General features: G+C 43.1%; 1 pseudogene across 1 annotated transcript in view; it reads right to left on the reverse strand.

The window, feature by feature from the left end:
* Positions 1-19,406, reverse strand: part of LOC147662638 (uncharacterized) — a 120,600-nt pseudogene that overhangs the window by 70,182 nt on the left and 31,012 nt on the right. The window contains exon 2 of the transcript XR_015305517.1: positions 13,512-13,677. The product of XR_015305517.1 is annotated as an uncharacterized LOC147662638 (transcript). The remainder of the gene's footprint in view (positions 1-13,511; positions 13,678-19,406) is intronic.

The raw sequence follows: 19,406 nt of genomic DNA on the forward strand, positions 1-19,406 counted from the left end.
ACATCTGATAACTGTCGGGTGTCCCCACAAGGAGCTTATTCTTGTGGTGAGTCCTCGCAGAGACGACACAAACTAATGTCCCCACAGACACCCTGTCCCGATGTGATTATAGAGCAAACCAGAATAAGGGTGTGAGTGAAGATGATAGCCAAAAAGGGGCCTGGGACTGGAGGGCGATGAGTAGGGTAGTGGAGCGTTCCTCTGGTGGGTGGATCCGGGATAACAGCTGGACAGGGAGACAAGGGAACACAAGTCAGAGGTATTCTCTGACGTGACAATCACACCCGTCATACACACATATGGAACCCAGCTTACCGCCTCCTTATCTTGGCCTTGCTGCCATCATGGAAATAATATAAAGGATAATACACTGTAAATGTCCCAAAGCGCAATGGCGCTGCTATGCCGAAAGTCTGGTGCATCTGGGTGAACCAAAGGAAAGTAAAGCGCTCCTACGCAAACCAAGGAAATGTAATGCGCTTCTGCGCTGCCACTGTAAACGTCTCAAAAGCGCAACTGTGCTGCTGTGCCAAAAGTCAAGTGCTCCTGTGCATCAAAAGGAAAACCAAAGCGCTCCTGCGCGGTCAAGGAAAGGTCGTTAACAGTTGTTAACGTGTGGTAGTTCATGAGGTTTCACCGAACCTCTTTATGTCTGGAACGGTGCTCCGATACTGAAGCACGCTGAGAAAGTACACAAAGCGCTTTCTCTGAGGGAATCGCCGATGATAAGCGTCCATCCCCGGAAGCGCTGGTGACGTGTACGGACTTCCGGTCGTTGACTGAACCGCTAACTCATTGCGGCCGGAAGTGTATTTTCTGGAACCCATGCAAACATCCGTTTCATTCACACGGACAATACGTGGGGAGACGTCCGCATCATTCACATGGACAACAGGTGAGCGGGGACCATAGGGAAGACTAGGAACGATGACACGGACAATACGCGGGGAGACGTCCGCATCATTCACTCGGACAACAGGTGAGCGGGGACCATAGGGAAGACTAGGAACCATGCCAATAACGAGCTTTTAAATCTACGCCAGGAGTCCAAGGATCTTTTAACATATGTAACCAATTTCAACAGATTGTTATCAGAAACACACTGGCCGGAGGAGAAAAGAATATCTTTATTCCATCGGGCCTTAGAGATAAATTAAAAGATTCTTTGGCACACATTGTTAATTTGCCTAAGGACTACGCAGATTTTTAGATCTAGTGGTTACGTTAGATCACAGATTGGGAGAGCGAAAGAGTGAAAGACCCAGAACTGATTTAAGAACTTGGCATTTTAGAGTTGGGAAAAAAGAGACAGAAGAAAAGAACACACATGTGGAACCAATGCAAATTAGTGGTCTGAAAAGACCACTTTCTGCAGAAGAAAAAGAACACAGGCGAAAGGGCAATTTGTGTCTTCATTGTGGCAAGGCAGGTCACTTTGCTCAGGATTATCCAGTTTAAATCTAACAAAAAGAAAGCTATTGCAATAACAGACAAACCATTGAGCGAGTCGGAAAACTGGATTTCTCAGAGAAAAAAGAGATTGTTTCTTTGAGAACAACTTCAGTACAGATCTCATAGTATTCCACTAATATTGTTAATCGTACTCCGAAGCACTTTACAATTAGGGTAACCTTTATTATAAAAATTCAAGAAAGACACAGCTTGGCTTTTCTGATTGATTCTGGGGCTACCAGCAATTTTTAAACATTTGGAATTAGCCAGTAAATTAGGAATAGCTCGAGCTGCAAAATCTGAACCAGGACCAGTCAGAGCTTTAGACGGCTCAGCTTTAGCCTCTGGATTAATTAAGTTTCATATCAAACCTTTGACCATAGTTGGAGAAAATGGGCACACTGAAGAAACTGTTTTTGATCTAATTGATACACCCACTTTTGGTGTCATACTGGGAGTTCCTTGGTTAGAACTACATAATCCGAAAATAGATTGGATTAAAAGAACTGTCACTTTAGACTCCTCCTATTGCAGAAATCTTTGTTATTCTGAAAACTCAAGATCCCATAATTCCATTATTTTGTTCTGCCTTACAGCAAGATTCTCCACAGTTACCCAGTGAATATCAAGACTATGCTTATGTATTTGATCCTGTCCGAGCAACTAAATTACCACCACACAGAGTGTACGACTGCAGGATAGACTTGAACCCTGGTACAGTCTTACCCTGTAGTAGGATATACGCCTTAACTGAGCCTGAAAACCAATATTTGAGAACATACTTAAACAAACTGTTAGAGATTGGTTTTATAAGACACTCTACGTCACCAGTCAATTCTCCACTTTTCTTTGGAGCTAAAAAATCTGGCGATCTGAGGGCGTGCATAGATTACCGCGCAGTTAACAAGGCAACGATTAAAAATCGTTATCCATTACCTCTTAGCTCAGTCTTGCTAAATCAAATCAAAGGATCAAGTATTTATACTAAATTGGGTTTACGTAGTGCGTATCACCATGTTCGTATTTTATCGCTCTTTCAGTCTTTTTGCTCCACTGGTTCAGCCCAAGGCTCTTTTCAGGACGCTACCATATGCCTTATCCCTAAAGATGGTAGAGACCCTAAATTTTGTAAAATTATCGTCCCATATCTCTAGTTAATGTAGATTATAAAATTTTTGCGAAACTATTAGCTCTTCGCCTTGACCCACTCCTCCCACATCTCATAGGCAAAGAACAATGCGGCTTTGTTAAGGGCCGATTGACCTCGGATAATTCTAGACTCTTCCTTAATGTTTTAAGTAAAGCCCCTTCACTATCGATTCCCCTTGCAGCCATTTCCGTGGATGCTGAGAAAGCCTTTGACCGGGTTGACTGGTCCTTTCTTCTGGCCTCCTTAAAATGGCATGGCTTTAACTCTAAATTTATATCTTACATTTCTTTGATTTATTCTATGCCCAAAGCTTCTGTTCTCGTTAATGGTCAACTTACTTCCCCATTCACACTCCAACGTGGTGTTCGTCAAGGCTGTCCCCTATCACCTCTTTTATTTATTTTGGCGCTGGAACCTTTCCTTACCTCCATACGCAATAATCCAGCCATTTCTGGCTTCCCGTACGGTAAACGTCATCTTAAATTGTCTGCATATGCTGACGATATTCTTTTGTTTATTTCTGATCCGCCCACATCAGTCCCTGCCTTATTAGACGAATTTCAAAAATTCTCCGTGGTCTCTGGTTACAAAATAAATTCGGACAAAACAGAGATCCTTCCTTTAACAAAATTTTGTCTCCCCCACTATTTCACGGCCACTGGCTTTGCTTGGAATTCTACGAAAATTAAATATCTCGGTGTCCTGTTTTCTAGCTCTATTTCTTCCTCTATTCAACTCAACATGAATGCAGTTATAACTAGAATAGACTCATTACTCACTTCTTGGAATCCACTATTTCTTTCCTGGTGGGGCCGCCTTGACTCCATCAGAATGATGATTGCCCCTATTCTGATTTACTTGCTATCCATGCTCCCACTTCGTATTCCAGCCTCCTATTTCCGTCGCATTGATTCTACGTTGTCCAAATTTCTTTGGAAGCAGAAAAAAGCTCGCATTTCGCTTCTCAACCTACGTAAATCTAAGCTTAATGGAGGTACCAACTTTCCAGACTTTCGCCTCTACCATAAATCCTTTTCCCTTCGACAGGCTTCCCGCTGGTTATCCCAGGAACCCTCCCCTTTCTCTCCCCTCTGGCTTTCTGTTGAACAGGAATTACTGCTTCCGTACTCTTTCCAGGAAGTAATTCGTTTTACCTCTAAAGCCCCATGCCTTACTCCTCTTTTATTCAAGCATACTTCTTTTCTTTTACGACCTTTAGTTTCCCCTACCTCAGTGACACAGGAATCATTCCTACTATTGCCTATATGGTACAACTCACTTATATTAATTAACAATCGACCTATCGCATGGCCCTCATGGAGAGCGAAAGGTGTTATTTGGATACGTCATCTTTTTGATGGCTCATCCCCTTGTTCATTTCCTGCATTTCGTTCTCAGTTCCAATGCCCTCCTTCTTTTGCAAAGAAATTCCCTATCCTTATGGAAACCATTCTAGATCGTTATTACTTTCTCCCCTCTGAAGACCTACCCACCTCATCTTCTTCTTTACTCACTGTCCTTTCCACAACTCCTAAAGCCTCCATCATATACCGCTACTTTTCAGCCCCCAATCCAGATCGTCTTAAATCTAAATTGGAATTGTCTTGGGAGACAGACTTACATTCTTCATGGCCGACTTCTCTCTGGGACAAAATATGGGCTCGATCCTTGAAGATTTCCCGTACTGCCTCACTCACTCAATCCCTATTTTTCTTTTATCACAGACTCTACCTCTCTCCTCTCTCTATCTCTCGCTTTCAACCTGATGCAACATCTGAGTGTTGGACTTGTAACGCCCCTTCTGCTGATCTTTTTCACCTCTTCTTTCTCTGTCCTTCAACTCGTATTTTCTGGTCTCAGATCTTCTCTCGCCTTTCTCGCATTTTCAATCTCTCTATTCAATTTTCTACTTCTTTAGTATTTCTTGGCAGCCTTTCAGAAGACATAGACCTCCCCCCACACTCTCGTGGTCTTTTTGACCTTATGCTAGCTCTGGCCTTACAGCATATTGTCTCTAATTGGAAATCCCTGAACAAAGTATCTCTCAATTGTTGGTGGAATCTTGTATGTCATTCACACAGACTTGATGTGGCCTTTGCCTCCTCCTGTAAACCTTCCCGAAATGTTGAACTTTATTGGTTACCTCTTACTCTCTACCTCGATCAATCCGCCAACAAAAGTTACTCTCCACTATCTTCGGATAATTTCAAGCCCCCCTGAACACAAGTACTCTTGCCTGAAATTTTGCTGCACGTTATTTCTCAATCTCAATATTGTAATAATTTAGCTCATATTGACCTCATTTCTACTTCTTTTTCATTCATGCAATTACTCATACAATGATTATTTACTGTACTTTTGATTGCCATTTACTGTATTTCTTATTGTTGCTTACCCATCTTCTACGATGAATACCATGTTTTTACTTTTCCTTTCTCCTCCCTTCCCCTCCCTCCTTTCCTCCCCATAACTTAAAATGCTTTGTTTTTTCATCGTGATATTGGCTGCTTCTATTTACCTTGCCCCAGTTTATAACTTTTTTCTCATATTTGCTGATGTCACCTTATTGTATTACCTCTTTTATCTCTAATAAAGCTTTCAAACTTAAAAAAAAAATCGTTATCCATTACCTCTTAGCTCAGTCTTGCTAGATCGGTCGAGGGCGCTCGACCTCGGACCTGGGAAACTGGGTTCGAGTCTCGGAAATGTCGCTAAAACATCCTGTGATTCTGGGCAAATCACTTAATCTCCCCGTGCCTAACAAAAATGAATGTGTGTCCTCATGTAACGTAACTTTATTTATTTATTCATTTATTTATTTAATTTCTTGTATAGCGCAAGAATCAACCCCGTACGGGGTATCTCCGCGCTTTGCTCGCAAGATGTAGAGGGAGGGGATATTGCAGATGAGCTGTAGAGTAGTAGGCTGATAGTTCAGTTATTCTTCTAGGAACAGGTTGGTTTTTAATTTTTTTCTGAAGGCGGAGTGGTTGGAGATTTGCCTGATGCTGAAGGGTAAGTTGTTCCATAGGGTCGGCCCCACCAAGGAGAAGGCTCGGCCACCCTGTCTGTTTTTTTTACAAGAGGGGTTTTTATCAGCAGTTGGTTGCTTGATCGTAGGGATATGTCTGGTTTGTAGAGGTGTAGTTTTTGGGTCAGATAGTTGGGGGCATTCCCGAATAGGCATTTGTGGACAGTGCAACAGATTTTAAATTTGACGCGTTGTCGTATCGGTAGCCAGTGAAGTTCTCTCAGCAGAGGCTTGGAGGGGGTTCTTGGAGGGGCATTCAGAATTAGTCTTGCCGCTGTGTTCTGGACTACCTGTAGGCGGTTTATGGCATCCTCGTTGGCTTGTATCAGGAGACCGTTGCAGTAGTCTAGTCTACTTATCACCATGGTCTGCACAAGGGTCTTCCTATAATTGTCTGGTAGATAAGGGAAGACTCGTCTTAACAGACCAATGGTGTGGAAGCATGCCCCAGCGATTGCATTCACATGTTCCTTTAGGGTCAAATTTTGATCTAACTTCACCCCCAGATTCTTTACTGTCAATTTTGGGGAGGGTACTGGTCCTAGGTCCAGGGGCCACCAGTCAGGGGACCATAGTATAGATGCTTTTCCAAAGAGCATTACTTCCGTCTTCCCAACGTTGCATTGGAGACGGTTGGAAGCCATCCAATTAGAGATAGCCCTCATGCCTTCAGCAAAATTTTCCCTAACATTAGAGTTGAGGGAGTGGAAAGGGTAGAGTAGTTGGGTGTCGTCAGCGTAGGACACCGGAGTGAATCCGTATTTTCTCACAATCTCAGCAAGGGGGGCCACGTACACATTGAACAATGTGGGGCTTAGGCATGAGCCCTGTGGCACCCCCTTCGTGAGCACCCTTGAGGAGGAACGATAGGGTCCCAAGCTGACGGATTGTGAGCGCCCAGACAGAAAACTCTCCAACCAAGAAAGGGCCTGTCCTCCAATGCCCACTCCCTTTAGACGGCTCACGAGAATCTTGTGGGACACAGTATCAAAGGCGGCCAACAGGTCTAACAGCACCAGAATCATTGAGCCTCCTCTATCCTGTGACATCTTGATGTTATCGGTCACGGAGAGGAGTACAGATTTGTTGCTGTAATTGGGCCTGAACCCAGATTGTGAGTGGTCCAGGCCCCCTGTCGCCTCTATGAAACTGGACAAGTGGGTGTAAACATATTTCTCGGCCAGTTTACTCAGGAGGGGCAGCAGAGAGGTAGGGCGGAGATTGGAGAGCTCTGTCCAAGGGGAGGTGGAGTTTTTCCGTATAGAATTCACTACTGCCTCTTTCCATTGCTGAGGGAGTTTACCTTCTTTGTAAGAGAGGTTCAAAACTTTTTGGATAACGGGGCAGAGAGCTGTGCTCAGAATGTTCATCACTCTAGGGGGGAGAAGGTCTAGGGGAGACCCTGTTTTTATATTGTTTAATAATGATCTTATGTCATCCTCGGTGGTTTCAGGGATGTCAGTGAAGGTCTCAATGTTAGCCTGTGTGCAAGAGGCATTAGAAGTTTCTATGGTATTGGAGTGTTTGGCCAGAATTTTATTATAGATGGTATCGATTTTATCTTCAAAGAATTGCGAGATATTATTACACAACTCCTGAGAAAAAGTGTTAGGGCTTTCGCAAGCTGAGGGGTTGGTAAAGTTTCTCAGGATTTTATATAGTTCTCTAGTTGAGTTGTCAGCTTCATCTATTTGAGATTGAAGGCTGGTTTTCCTCGCCTTTTTTATGTTTTTATAGTAGGAGGAAACAGCTTGTTGGTAAAGCTCCTTACTTTCACTAGAGTGATTCTTCCTCCATAGTTTTTCTAGCTTTCTGCATTTTTGTTTTTCTAGTTTTAGCGTTTCAGTGTACCAAGTTTCCTTTTTATTAGTCGATGGTTGTTTGACTAATGCTATGTAAAGCGCTCTGATAACCTATTCGGTTCAAGTTCGCGCTATATAAAACTCTAAAAAATAAAATAAAAAAAAGGATCAAGTATTTATACTAAATTGGGTTTACGTAGTGCGTATCACCATGATCGTATTAAGAGGGAGACGAATGGAAGACCACCTTTCGCACGAAATATGGTCTATTCAAATATACAGTAATGCCATTAGGTCTCTGTAACGCCCCGGCAGCTTTTCAGTATTTCATCAATGAAGTCCTACATGATTTACTTGATATCTGTGTCATTGTATATATTGATGACATACTGGCCTTCTCCAAGACTGAGGAAGAGCATACTACACATGTTCACTCAGTTCTACAAAGATTAAGAGACAATTCTTTGTATGTAGAACTTGAAAAGTGTGTATTTAACACAAATAAGGTCACATTTTTAGGTTATTGGCTTTCTCCCGAAGGAATAATCATGGACCCAAAAAAGGTTGTGAAGTAATTTTAAATTGGCCCACTCCCTCTTCTGTAAAAGACACGCAGCGAGTACTAGGTTTTGCCAATTCTGATAGTAACTTCATATCTAAATTTTCTGAGATAGTGACACCTATCACTCTATTACTTCGAAAGGGTGAGAAAGTTCAATGGAACCCTGACGCTGAAAAAGCTTTTTTTAAATTGAAGCAAGCTTTTACATCAGTACCTTTTTTTATTCATCCAGACGCTGATAAATCATTCTTTGTCGAGGCTGAGCTTCCCAAACTGCATTGGGAGGCGTGTTAATGCAAAACGATGCTGCAACTGTACATTTACAGCCAATTGCCTTCAACTCGCGCAAACTGTTACCAGCTGAACAGAAATATACCATTGCAGAACGCAAGTTGTTGCCAATTAAAGCAGTCTTTCTTCAATGGAGACACCATTTATTGGGTGCAAAGCATACAATTACCATATTTTCAGACCATAGAAATCTCCAGTTTTTCACCACAGTTAAGGCACTCACTCCCAGACAGATGCGTTGGTTACTTTTTTTTGTGAATTCGATTTTATCATAACATACTGCCCTGGACAAAAACAACTCCTGTCTGACGCTTTGTCTAGATTAGTTTGTGAAAAGGATGTTAGCGAAACAAAGAATTCATAAAGTATAATTCCTTCTGAAAAAATAGTTGCAGTCACACAAGCGGATACCTTTTAGGCCAAGTTAAATTGAGTGTTCAGATGTTAAATGAACAGCAATGGCTAGCTCAGAAACAAAACAGCATATTTGAGGATTACTTCTTCCAAAAGGATAAACTGTTTATCCCTCAAGAAAACTTGTGACAACAGATATTACACTGGAATCATGATATTAGTACAGCAGGACATCCAGGGGTCAATAAAACTTTAGTTATGTCAGCGGCATTTCTGGTGGAAAAACATCAGACAGGACGTCCAACAATATATAAAAGCCTGCTAGTGTGCGCACAACAAAAGTCCTCCCATTTATCCCCTACAGGTCTTCTACAACCATTGCCCATACCTCTGCTTCCCTGGCATACTATCAGTTTGGACTTCATCACAGATTTGCCTAAATCCAATCACTTCACTGCAATTTTAGTAGCTGTGGATCTTTTGTCTAAAATGGGGCACTTTATTCCCTTACAAAAACTACCAACAGCTACAGAATTTAGTGAAGTGTTCTTAAACCATAAACTACATGGCCTTCCCAGTGAAATAATTTCCGACAGGGGCCCTCAATTTGTTTCAAAATTCTGGAGTCAGTTGTGCAAACATTTAGGAATTGAAATAGCATTATCCTCTGCTTTTTACCCACAGACTGACAGCCAGACAGAAAAAGTTAATCAATACCTTGAACAAAGTCTACATTGACTAACCTCCATCATATCGGCTCATTGGGATGAGGTCCTACCATTGGCAGAGTTTTCATACAATAGCTATCATGCAGCTTTTGGCTGTTCCCCTTTCTTTTTTATAACTGGCTTACATCCACAATCTATTTCTGCCATCCTTCCAGATTTATGCCTGCTGTGACCGAAAGATTAACAGAATTGCGAGAATTTCAAGAACAAGCCAAGCGTAGTTTAGCCAAAAATAAACAAAAAGGTCAAATTATCAGTTGATAAAGACAAAACACCAGCACCACCCTATAAAGTAGGGGATCTCGTCTGGTTATCAACCAGAAATATCCAGATTGAAGGCCCCAAGAAACTAAAACCAAGGTTCATTGGCCCCTTTCCCATAAAGAACATTTTGAATCCAGTTTCAATGAGATTAACTTTGCCCTCTGAATATGCCATCCACCCAGTTTTTCATGTATCTTGGCTCAAACCACATGATCCGTTGTAGTGACTGAGGTATTGGTGTTTTTTTGGCTCAGTTATGACCGTTGCCCACCACCATCTCATTATATGCTGCTGTCATTCGAACATGTATGTTGTTTTGTCCATCTCTTGTAGGTATCAAGGACCCCCTGATATGGATAGGACTCCTGGGTTCGGGAAAACTATTTTTATCTAAGGGTATATACCCAGGCAGACTTTTAGTACAAAAGCTGGCTATTTAGAAAAACATATTTATATAAGCATAAATGATAAAATTAGTGCAATGGACTGGAATGATATCAAAAAAGATAATTTTAAATTTCAATATAAAAAATGAATAGATACATATAATTCGATATACACAGATTACACAATAAAAATTCTTAATACTTTATGTGGCTTTTCTTCAATATATATTAGGAAGACATAACGATATATAAAAAAGGCTTTTTCCTTAAATTTAGTTCTCTGGTTATGGAGAATAGGGCTGTGTGTCAACGCGTTTCGACAAAGACTTTTGTCTTCATCAGGACAAATGGGTATTCAGCCACTTTTTCGAAAACAGATTATGAACAGATAGGTTCGAATTTGATGAAGGGAGTAAGGCACCTTTCCTCTAATATCTGGAGTTGGTATGTGATAACTGTTTAGACAGTGTTCACTGCTTCCATCTTACTTCTACCTGCAACTACTTTTCATCGTCTTTTAAAAGAGAGGGAAACCTCAAGCGTTCTCCGTCATTTTCATCAATATATAACGTAATAATTGATAAAGCTGGTTATCCGTTTAGCTTTCACACTCGTTGATTATTCAGAAAACGCGGTAATGGGCAGAAACCGTTGCGTTTCTTCACTCCGCTTTCATTACCAAAGGGCTGCAATTCAAATTGGATGTCCGTTGACCAGATCACGCCCACGTTGTAATATGCGCGGAGCTCGAGACGTCTCTACCTCCCTCAGTAGTTCGTGTAGAAAAGGGTGACACGAACTACTGAGGGAGGTAGAGACGTCTCGAGCTCCGCGCATATTACAACGTGGGCGTGATCCGGTCAACGGACATCCAATTTGAATTGCAGCCCTTTGTTAATGAAAGCGGAGTGAAGAAACGCAACGGTTTCTGCCCATTACCGCGTTTTCTGAATAATCAACGAGTGTGAAAGCTAAACGGATAACCAGCTTTATCAATTATTACGTTATATATTGATGAAAATGACGGAGAACGCTTGAGGTTTCCCTCTCTTTTAAAAGACGATGAAAAGTAGTTGCAGGTAGAAGTAAGATGGAAGCAGTGAACACTGTCTAAACAGTTATCACATACCGACTCCAGATATTAGAGGAAAGGTGCCTTACTCCCTTCATCAACTTCGAACCTATCTGTTCATAATCTGCTTTAGAAAAAGTGGCTGAATACCCATTTGTCCTGATGAAGACAAAAGACTTAGTCGAAACGCGTTGACACACAGCCCTATTCTCCATAACCAGAGAACTAAATTTAAGGAAAAAGACTTTTTTATATATCGTTATGTCTTCCTAATATATATTGAAGAAAAGCCACATAAAGTATTAAGAATTTTTATTGTGTAATCTGTGTATATCGAATTATATGTATCTATTCATTTTTTATATTGAAATAAAAAATTATCTTTTTTGATATCATTCCAGTCCATTGCACTAATTTCATCATTTATGCTTATATAAATATGTTTTTCTAAATAGCCAGCTTTTGTACTAAAAGTCTGCCTGGGTATATACCCTTACATAAAAATGGTGTTTTGTCCATTCCCGACCTTTATTTCACCTAGTTGGTAGGGCTTGCCTATAGACTTTGACAGCTTTATGTCCCCTTATATGCTGCTTTTCGCTCTTTTTCGGGCCTAAAGACCTATGCTCGAGCAATGCCATGTTCTTTTCTGACACCATCCTGCTAAGCCTCTTTAGGTGAAAGGCAATGTTTTAGTTTCAATGTGTTGTTCGCTAGTAGTGAACCAGCAAGCACCGGTTCTTGTCGGAGAAATGTACTCTCTTCGCGCTGGAGCCATAACAAACGCTTGGCCAGCTGCTGTTGTGTGCCAGGTACGGAAAGGTACAGGAATCTCATGAGAACGGTAAGCGGGATCGTCTAGAAGCTTCGAGAGAGAGACACATTCTATATTAGTGAAAGTGGCTCCAAGTGAGGGTGAGATGATTGCCTGGTGGTTTTGGCGGTCTGGTGAAGCATCACAGTGCAGACGTGCAGTCGTGTTTGTGAAACAGAGTCCTGACCCAACCGATGAGGGAAAGAGAGACGGACATGTCTTCAGATTGCAGATGTCTAATAATATGGTGAGGTGTTCCATGTATGACTAATTTTATCTAATTATTCCTTTATTTTCAGGTCCTATATGTGTGTATGTATATTAATAAGTCATTTCTTTCTATGTCCTTTCATCATTGTGTAATAAAAGACCCCAATTTGCATTAATTCCATTTGTTTGTTGTCACTAAGAGGGAGTGTGGGTTCTTCTTAATCAGGTGCTGTCGTATAGAAGGATGGGTGATTCCCTTCTTACAGGTAACTGATGATGGGAAGGTGCGCTGCTCATGATTAGGGATGACTACCTGGGAGAATATATAATTTGTCCTTATTCTCTGTGGAGGAAGGGTGGGTCCCTTTTTTACCAAGTGCTTACAGAGGGATGTGCTAGTTCCCCTCTAATGAGAAATTGTAGATACGGAAGTGAAATCGGCTCCTAAGCAGGAATACCTAAATTGCTGGTAGACCAACCCAACATAGCGTAAGAGGTATGTACTGATTTTCACCGGAAGGTGTTGCTGATTCGCACCAGGGTGCGTTGCTCGCATAAGTGCGCGTTGAACGTCGGAAGACGTTGCTGACTTGATTTGATATTTGATTCGTCGGAAGACGTTGCTGATTTGATATTGATTCGTCGGAAGACGTTGCTGATTTGATATTGATTTGTCGGAAGATGTTGCTGATTTGATATTGATTCACATCAGGGTGCGTTGCTCGCGTAAGTGCGCGTTGATTGTCGGAAGACGTTGCTGACCTGATTTGATATTTGATTCTGATTCGTCGGAGGACGTTGCTATACATACCCTCTGAGCTATGATCTATAGTATCTTTAGTTATTTATGTTATTCCTTTCTCAGATAGGTAGTCTGAATGGTGTTTTATTGTTAGGCATTCTGGGAAGGGACTGTGATGAGTAATTACTTTATAGCTAACTAGCTGAAATACCAGAAAAGTAGGAAAATATCAGTCCACACGAAAAGACAACCCTCCTCCACCTGTTGTAGTTGGAGACAATATTGCATATGAAGAAAATCGCATTATAGATGCAAAACGTATACATGGTCGATTACAGTATTTAATTAACTGGAAGGGTTATGATGCGTCAGAAAGATCCTGGAAACAGAAACACATGTACATACTACAAGATTGGTCAGATCTTTCCATGCCTTGCATCCGGAAAAACCCTGTCACATACGAAGACATTTGGGGGGGGCAGGAGGCATTTCTTGCATGTGTAAACGTTCTTGGTATGTACACGTGAATTACTTGGGAAAGATCTAAGTCCCAAATCACCTTCACATGCACACGTGAGAAAACCTGAGACCCAAAGCAATTTAAACCCCACCCACTTGGTTCCCGATGCTTCGCTTCGTGCCTAAACACTCACCTGACTCCGGACCTTGGTGGCAGATCATCCGAAGCTCTTTAGCGCTCCGCCCTGCTTCCTTCCCTGTCTTCAGCTGTGTTCTTGCTCCCCGAAGCACATTTCAGACATTCCTTCCTGTTTCTGAATTTCCGGCTCCATATCCTCTCCCGGCACTGTTTCCGATTTCCTGCAAAAGAGAAAAGAAAAGAGAATCAACAAAGGGATGCCAAGCAACACCTCGCTCTGAATGGTAAAGCGTTAGCATGCTTGAACACATACCAGTAAGAATTTAAACTTTATGAAAAGTGTGGCAGACCTCTTGACCTTTTATAAATCAAGAGAACGTTTTGAAACTCTTCCTGAAACAATCCAAGGACTTTAACACCTTGGCTGCTAGAGGTTTTCCCCTCCTGTGCTGGAAATCCCTGGTGCCCATTGTTCATGACGAGCTCAGCTCGTCATAAGCACACGACCAGTGTACTGCATGACGAGCTGAGCTCGTCATGAGCAGCGAAGGGGTTAAGAACATTGAGTAAGTGAAGAATGTTAAAGTAAAACGAGGAAACAGAGAGCTCGATTGTTGTTATTATTTATATATATTTAATGTGAAATTACGGAGCAAATATTGTAAAGGAAATCAGTAACTCTTAAGATAATTTGAGCAATCACAAATTATTAGTGCACCTGTAGTGTTTTTTTGTTTATTCTTTCTTTTAGTTTCAAGAATCCTTTTGAGAAAAGGTCAAGGGTAATTCAGGTATACCTAATTAAGAGTTCCAAAGCAGATGTTTGACCTAAAGAAGTGATTTAGGGTGTTCAGATTAATCGGGTACATTTATCAGATTATACACGAGCTGAAAACTGAAGCCCAGTAACACTTTGCCTTTCTCGAGAGACATTCTACACGACTGAATTGTCAAGTCGGTCTACAAGAATCCAGTGTGTCTTCTCTTTTCTCTCGTCCCTATTCCCCCCTCCCCCGGGGTTCGATCAGGGCGGCAAGTGAATCCTATCCTTGCCTCTCTGGTGGAGTTCAGAGGGAGTTGGGTAATAGCAGCATCAAGGAAGGAACAAACCGGAGTACAGGCGGGTGAATTCGTGACACCATGGGCCCCAGGGACCACCACCTCCAAGGGGCTTTGTACTCTTTGGGAGGGGGGGGCCGCGTAGCCCCCATTCTAGAGCCCTTGATGGCCCGGGGAATATCACTCCCTAGGGCCAGCTGCAATGTCTCCTGCCATGCCATAGCAAACTCTGCTTTGCTTCTTGGAAGCGAGAGCAGGAAACCTGCTCTCGCTTCCAAGAAGCAAAGCAGAATTGCTTTTGGGCAAGGGGAGCTGCATGTTAGCAGCTTCCCTTGCCCAAAAGCAATTATGGCTCCCGCAGGAGGCGAGGAGCCGGCAGGGACCGTGGGGGCATTGGAGTTCCCCCCCAAATTGAGGGTCAGCCCCCGGGGATGGGGTCCCTGGGGCCACAAATGGCACGGGAGGGGGGCCACAAAGCCCCCTCCCCTTTAGTTTATTGCTTTTTTTATGGAAGGGCAGCCCTGGGGGATGTGGTCCCCGGGGGCTAGAGGTGGCCCAGGGGAGTGAGGCCACGCTGCCCCTCTACCGGCAACATTTTTTACCACAAGGCCAGGTCCTGGGGGATTGGGTCCGGGGGGTCAGAAATGACCCAGGGGCATGGGGACCCCCTCCAGGCAAAAAAATAAATAAAACAAAACAAGGCCCCGGGGGATGGGTTCGCCGGGGCCAATAGTGGCTCAGGGATTGTGGATTTCCTCTCCAAGGTACATAAACTCTTTAATAATTTTATTTGGCAGGATAAGAAACCGAGAATTTCCCTGAAAAACTTTAACTGCCAAAAGACAAAGGGGGTGTAGGTCTACCTAACTTTAGATGCTACCAAACGGCATTCTTGTGCAAACAAGGAGCAAATTGGTTCCTTAACCAACAAGAATACACTCCTGTGTGGGTTCATGTTGAAAAATCCATCATTCACAACCTGCCACTCTCCGCTATAATGACTATGGACTCTTCAGCCTTTACTCAATCAAAATATATATTTCTCAACACTAGGCGCGCTCTACTTAGCCTTGAGAGACACTGTAAAGCTAAAATAAAATTCTCCAAATCAAACCTAGCAGCGTTCTGGTTTAACCCGGCTATAAAGGATGAGTGCGGAACCCTCTTTTGGGAGGACTGGGCTAACAAGGGTCTGAATTTGATGCGGGACATTTACGACGGAACTTCCCCGCTACCTTTTGCCACCTTACAATCGCAATTTGATCTCCAACCGCTCACCTTTTACAGGTTTCTACGCCTTAAAGCACTTGTCTCTGCCAGAGCCATTGTCCCGCAGCAACCCACTCTATGCACCAAGCTAGCTCATCTTATGTCACAAGGCCACATGGAATCAAATATATATAAACTCATATCACCGTCACCACAGAAAATACATAGAAAGTGTGAGAGGGATTAGGAAAACAAAACAAACTCCTCTAACCTGGTTTTTGATTGGGACAAGATTCATCTCACCCCTTTCTACAATAAAATATCCCCGATATTATCCCAGACTAAACTTATGTTGATAAATAGATCCTACTGGACACCTGAGAAACTCTTCAAGCTCAAACTTCTGGATAGTCCCCTTTGCTGGCACTGTAAAGCACACGTGGGTAACATGGCACATATGTTCTTTTATTGTGCGTTGCTCCAAACATTCTGGGATAAGATCTATGCCTACATCCATCGCACCTTCCACTTCTGTCCACCTAGGGACTTCTCATATATTCTCCGAAGAGCGATTGATCTGAACATTAATAGGGAACATGACAGATCCCTCCTAGACCTTATGCTAACGCTGGCTAGAAAAATTATCCTGAGCAAGTGGAAGAACGCTTCTGACGTCTCCTTTGTGCACTGGCAAGAATGGCTAGCTTCATTGAGGGGTGCGGATAACGACGTTTTACATTCCTCCCCCTGGCAAAAGCCTCACGCCAAACTCTGGAGTTTGCTTGACTCCTTGGAACTCTGTCATGACCCACCTTAGATGCACTGACAAAGGGCTTGCTATGTCTCTATATGACCGCTGCTGCTACGTTGGGCATTACTCCCGACAGGTATGACGGATGTCCGGACACGCAATTTCTACAAACCTTGTTGCTGTCATTCCTTTCTCCTTGTCTAACCTCTCTCCCTCTTCTTCCCTCTTTGTTTTCTTTGTCTTCTTAGTTCCTTCCGTTCCAAGAGACAGAGAGGTATGTTTGGATATCTGAAACAATGCTTTCTCTGCTTGACAATTATATGACTCGATGGTGTATTTCCCACGGATGTGTTATGTTACTTGCATCTTCTTATTTCCTGCTGACCACATTGAATGTCTTTATCCAGGCATTGTTCATTGTATCTATCTTGCGAGCTAATTATTGCATGACGTCCTTCCTTTTCTTTGTACTGTTATGTTTTTGTACTTTAATAAAAAAGATTTGAAATTAAAAAAAAATGTTAAGAGAAGGCAGGCCACACAGCCCCCTCCTAAAAAATGAAAAAGAAAACCGAAGCTGGATCTCGCTGTAGGCCCGCCCCCTCCCTGTACCACTTGAAAACACGCCTTCTGGCGCGTTTTGGGTTGGGGCATGAAGTCCCCTCGCATCTCATAGGTCCTTAGGGGCCAACTAGCCCACTAGGTACCTCCAGCAAGCACTACACAGTGGGATTGCTGAGAGGTGGTCCAAGGCCACTCCCTTTTTTAAACCACTTTGCAAACGCGCCTTGTGGCGCATTGCTGATGGGGCAATGAGGTCCTGTTGTGCCCTGAGGCCCTCAGGACTAAAGTGAACTTCATCCCCTGAGCAGCAGTGCGCCAGGAGTCGCGTTTGCAGAATGGTGTAAAAAGGTGGCGTGGCCTTTGAACACTCTCAGCAGTCCAGCTGTATGGGGCTTACTGGAGGTACAGGGAGGCTAGTTGGCCCTGAGGGACAGGGCACTGTCACAATTAAAACTCACATGTGATCAATGGCAGTGGTCTGCATTTTCTGAGACTCTGGCTTTACTGCCTCGCTGATGAGTGATCCTATCCACTTTCGGGTACTCACTGACACCCAATGTGCTCCTCAGCCCTTACCTCTGAGAAGTGTGGCTCAATGATTGGAGCGGCAGACCCTGATGCAGATGTCTAGCCCGGGAGCAGGGTTCAATTCCCTGCCTCGGCGGGTCTTGGGCTCAAAATTCCACGGACCTGAAAATTCTTGCCTCGGTGCCTATTCCAATTATGGAGTCCCACTCTGCAACTCTGGGCAATAGCTTTCTTAATCTCCACAACGGCCCCCACAACGCTAAGGATGCCTGTCCTCCACCTTGGGTGCCCAGGAGTGGCCGCCTCACAGGGAAAGCTAGGATGGGTTCCACAACAGTATTCGTACAAGCGCCTTGAGACTCTTGCGGGTGAGTAGCACGCTATACAAGTATCATTTCCATCTTTATTTCGATCAATTTTAGATCATAAAAGATATGCAAAACACATACAGTTAAAACAGCAAGACGGTCAAGCCGAGATTACGCAACATTTAAAAGAATATTAGAGTTACATAAAATCAGAACATTTCATTTATGCGAGCTCTTGCTCAAATTTTAAAAGTCGATTACAGATATGCCACATCGCAGTTAAGAATTTAGCCACCCCGAATACAATAATAGGTGAGAGGTCCATTTTTAAAATCCTGTAAGCTGGGAGGTATCTAGTGAAGCCCAATTTTTTGAGGAGAGGGACAAGCCAGTATTTCCTAGGTCTTCGATAGGCCTTGCAGAAGAATATAATGTGCAGATCATCTTCCCGATGGTGCGAACAAGACGGGCAATGCTCACTCAATGAAGTCTGGGCCCAATGTTTTGTAAATGCCCTTGTAGGAAGTGTCTACAAAAACAACTGGGGAGTGATAGAACAAACCACACTTACAAGGAAAATTTTTGACGTGATGAAAAAACAGACAGAAAGTGAAGGAGAACCAAAGAAAGGTTAAGTAAGAACCCTCACTCACCACTTAGTGGTGACATGCTTCATCACTGCGTTCCCACTGGAAAGACCTAGCGTCTTTCCAGTGTGCTACAACGCTTGTTTTGCAGCGGAGCTGGTTGTTGTGAGTGTTGAGGGTGCCAACAGGAAGAAACCAAAAAGTGCTAAGTGAGTGCAAATTTTTAATTTTCTTTTACATTTTGGAAGACCTTTATTGAAAGAAAATCGCACATACAGTCCAGCAAGGAGCCCGAGGGCTCATAGATACAGTACATTGCAACAGAGAAAGGCGCAAAGCATATGGTACAGAGAGACTGAGGTCTAATTTTTAAAGGTTTTTTCTGAAGGATAGACAGAAGCAGGATATCGCAGAACAACGAGTTAGTTCCGGCCTCGTAGGAACAGGATAGACAAGTACAAAATGTAATAAAATGCCAGAATCGCTGCTTACCACACATGTAGAAACGTCTAAACCCAGAAAAGAAAGAAAAAGAAAAAGAATAGAAGGCCCATAAAACCAAAAAGAAAAAAACCCCGTCCACCCCCCGCCCTGCACCCCTGCAGCTGGCTAAGGCCTAACCCCCCCCCCCCCCTAGCAGTGTGCCTGCCGCCCAGTAAAAGGAGTCCCGAAATATAGAGAGTAAGAAAAGAATCCTAATCTATAACTCTCAGTAAATAAAGAAAGGCGGGGAGGAGCCCACCACCCGTCCCCCGGCTACACCATCCCACAAGTTCAATAACAACACAATGTAAAAAACCCGGCGATATTAATCAGTACAATCAGAGTAAATTGGAGGTACAGAATCGACACACAGCGCAGCCAAAGGCAGCAACACACCACCCACATGCCCAGGCCAGCAACAGGAAACCACCAAACCGTAAGAGTGAATGTTCACCCCTGGC

The sequence above is a fragment of the Lissotriton vulgaris genome, unplaced genomic scaffold (genome assembly GCF_964263255.1).
Source record: "Lissotriton vulgaris unplaced genomic scaffold, aLisVul1.2 SCAFFOLD_1267, whole genome shotgun sequence".
Taxonomy (NCBI): Eukaryota; Metazoa; Chordata; class Amphibia; order Caudata; family Salamandridae; genus Lissotriton; species Lissotriton vulgaris.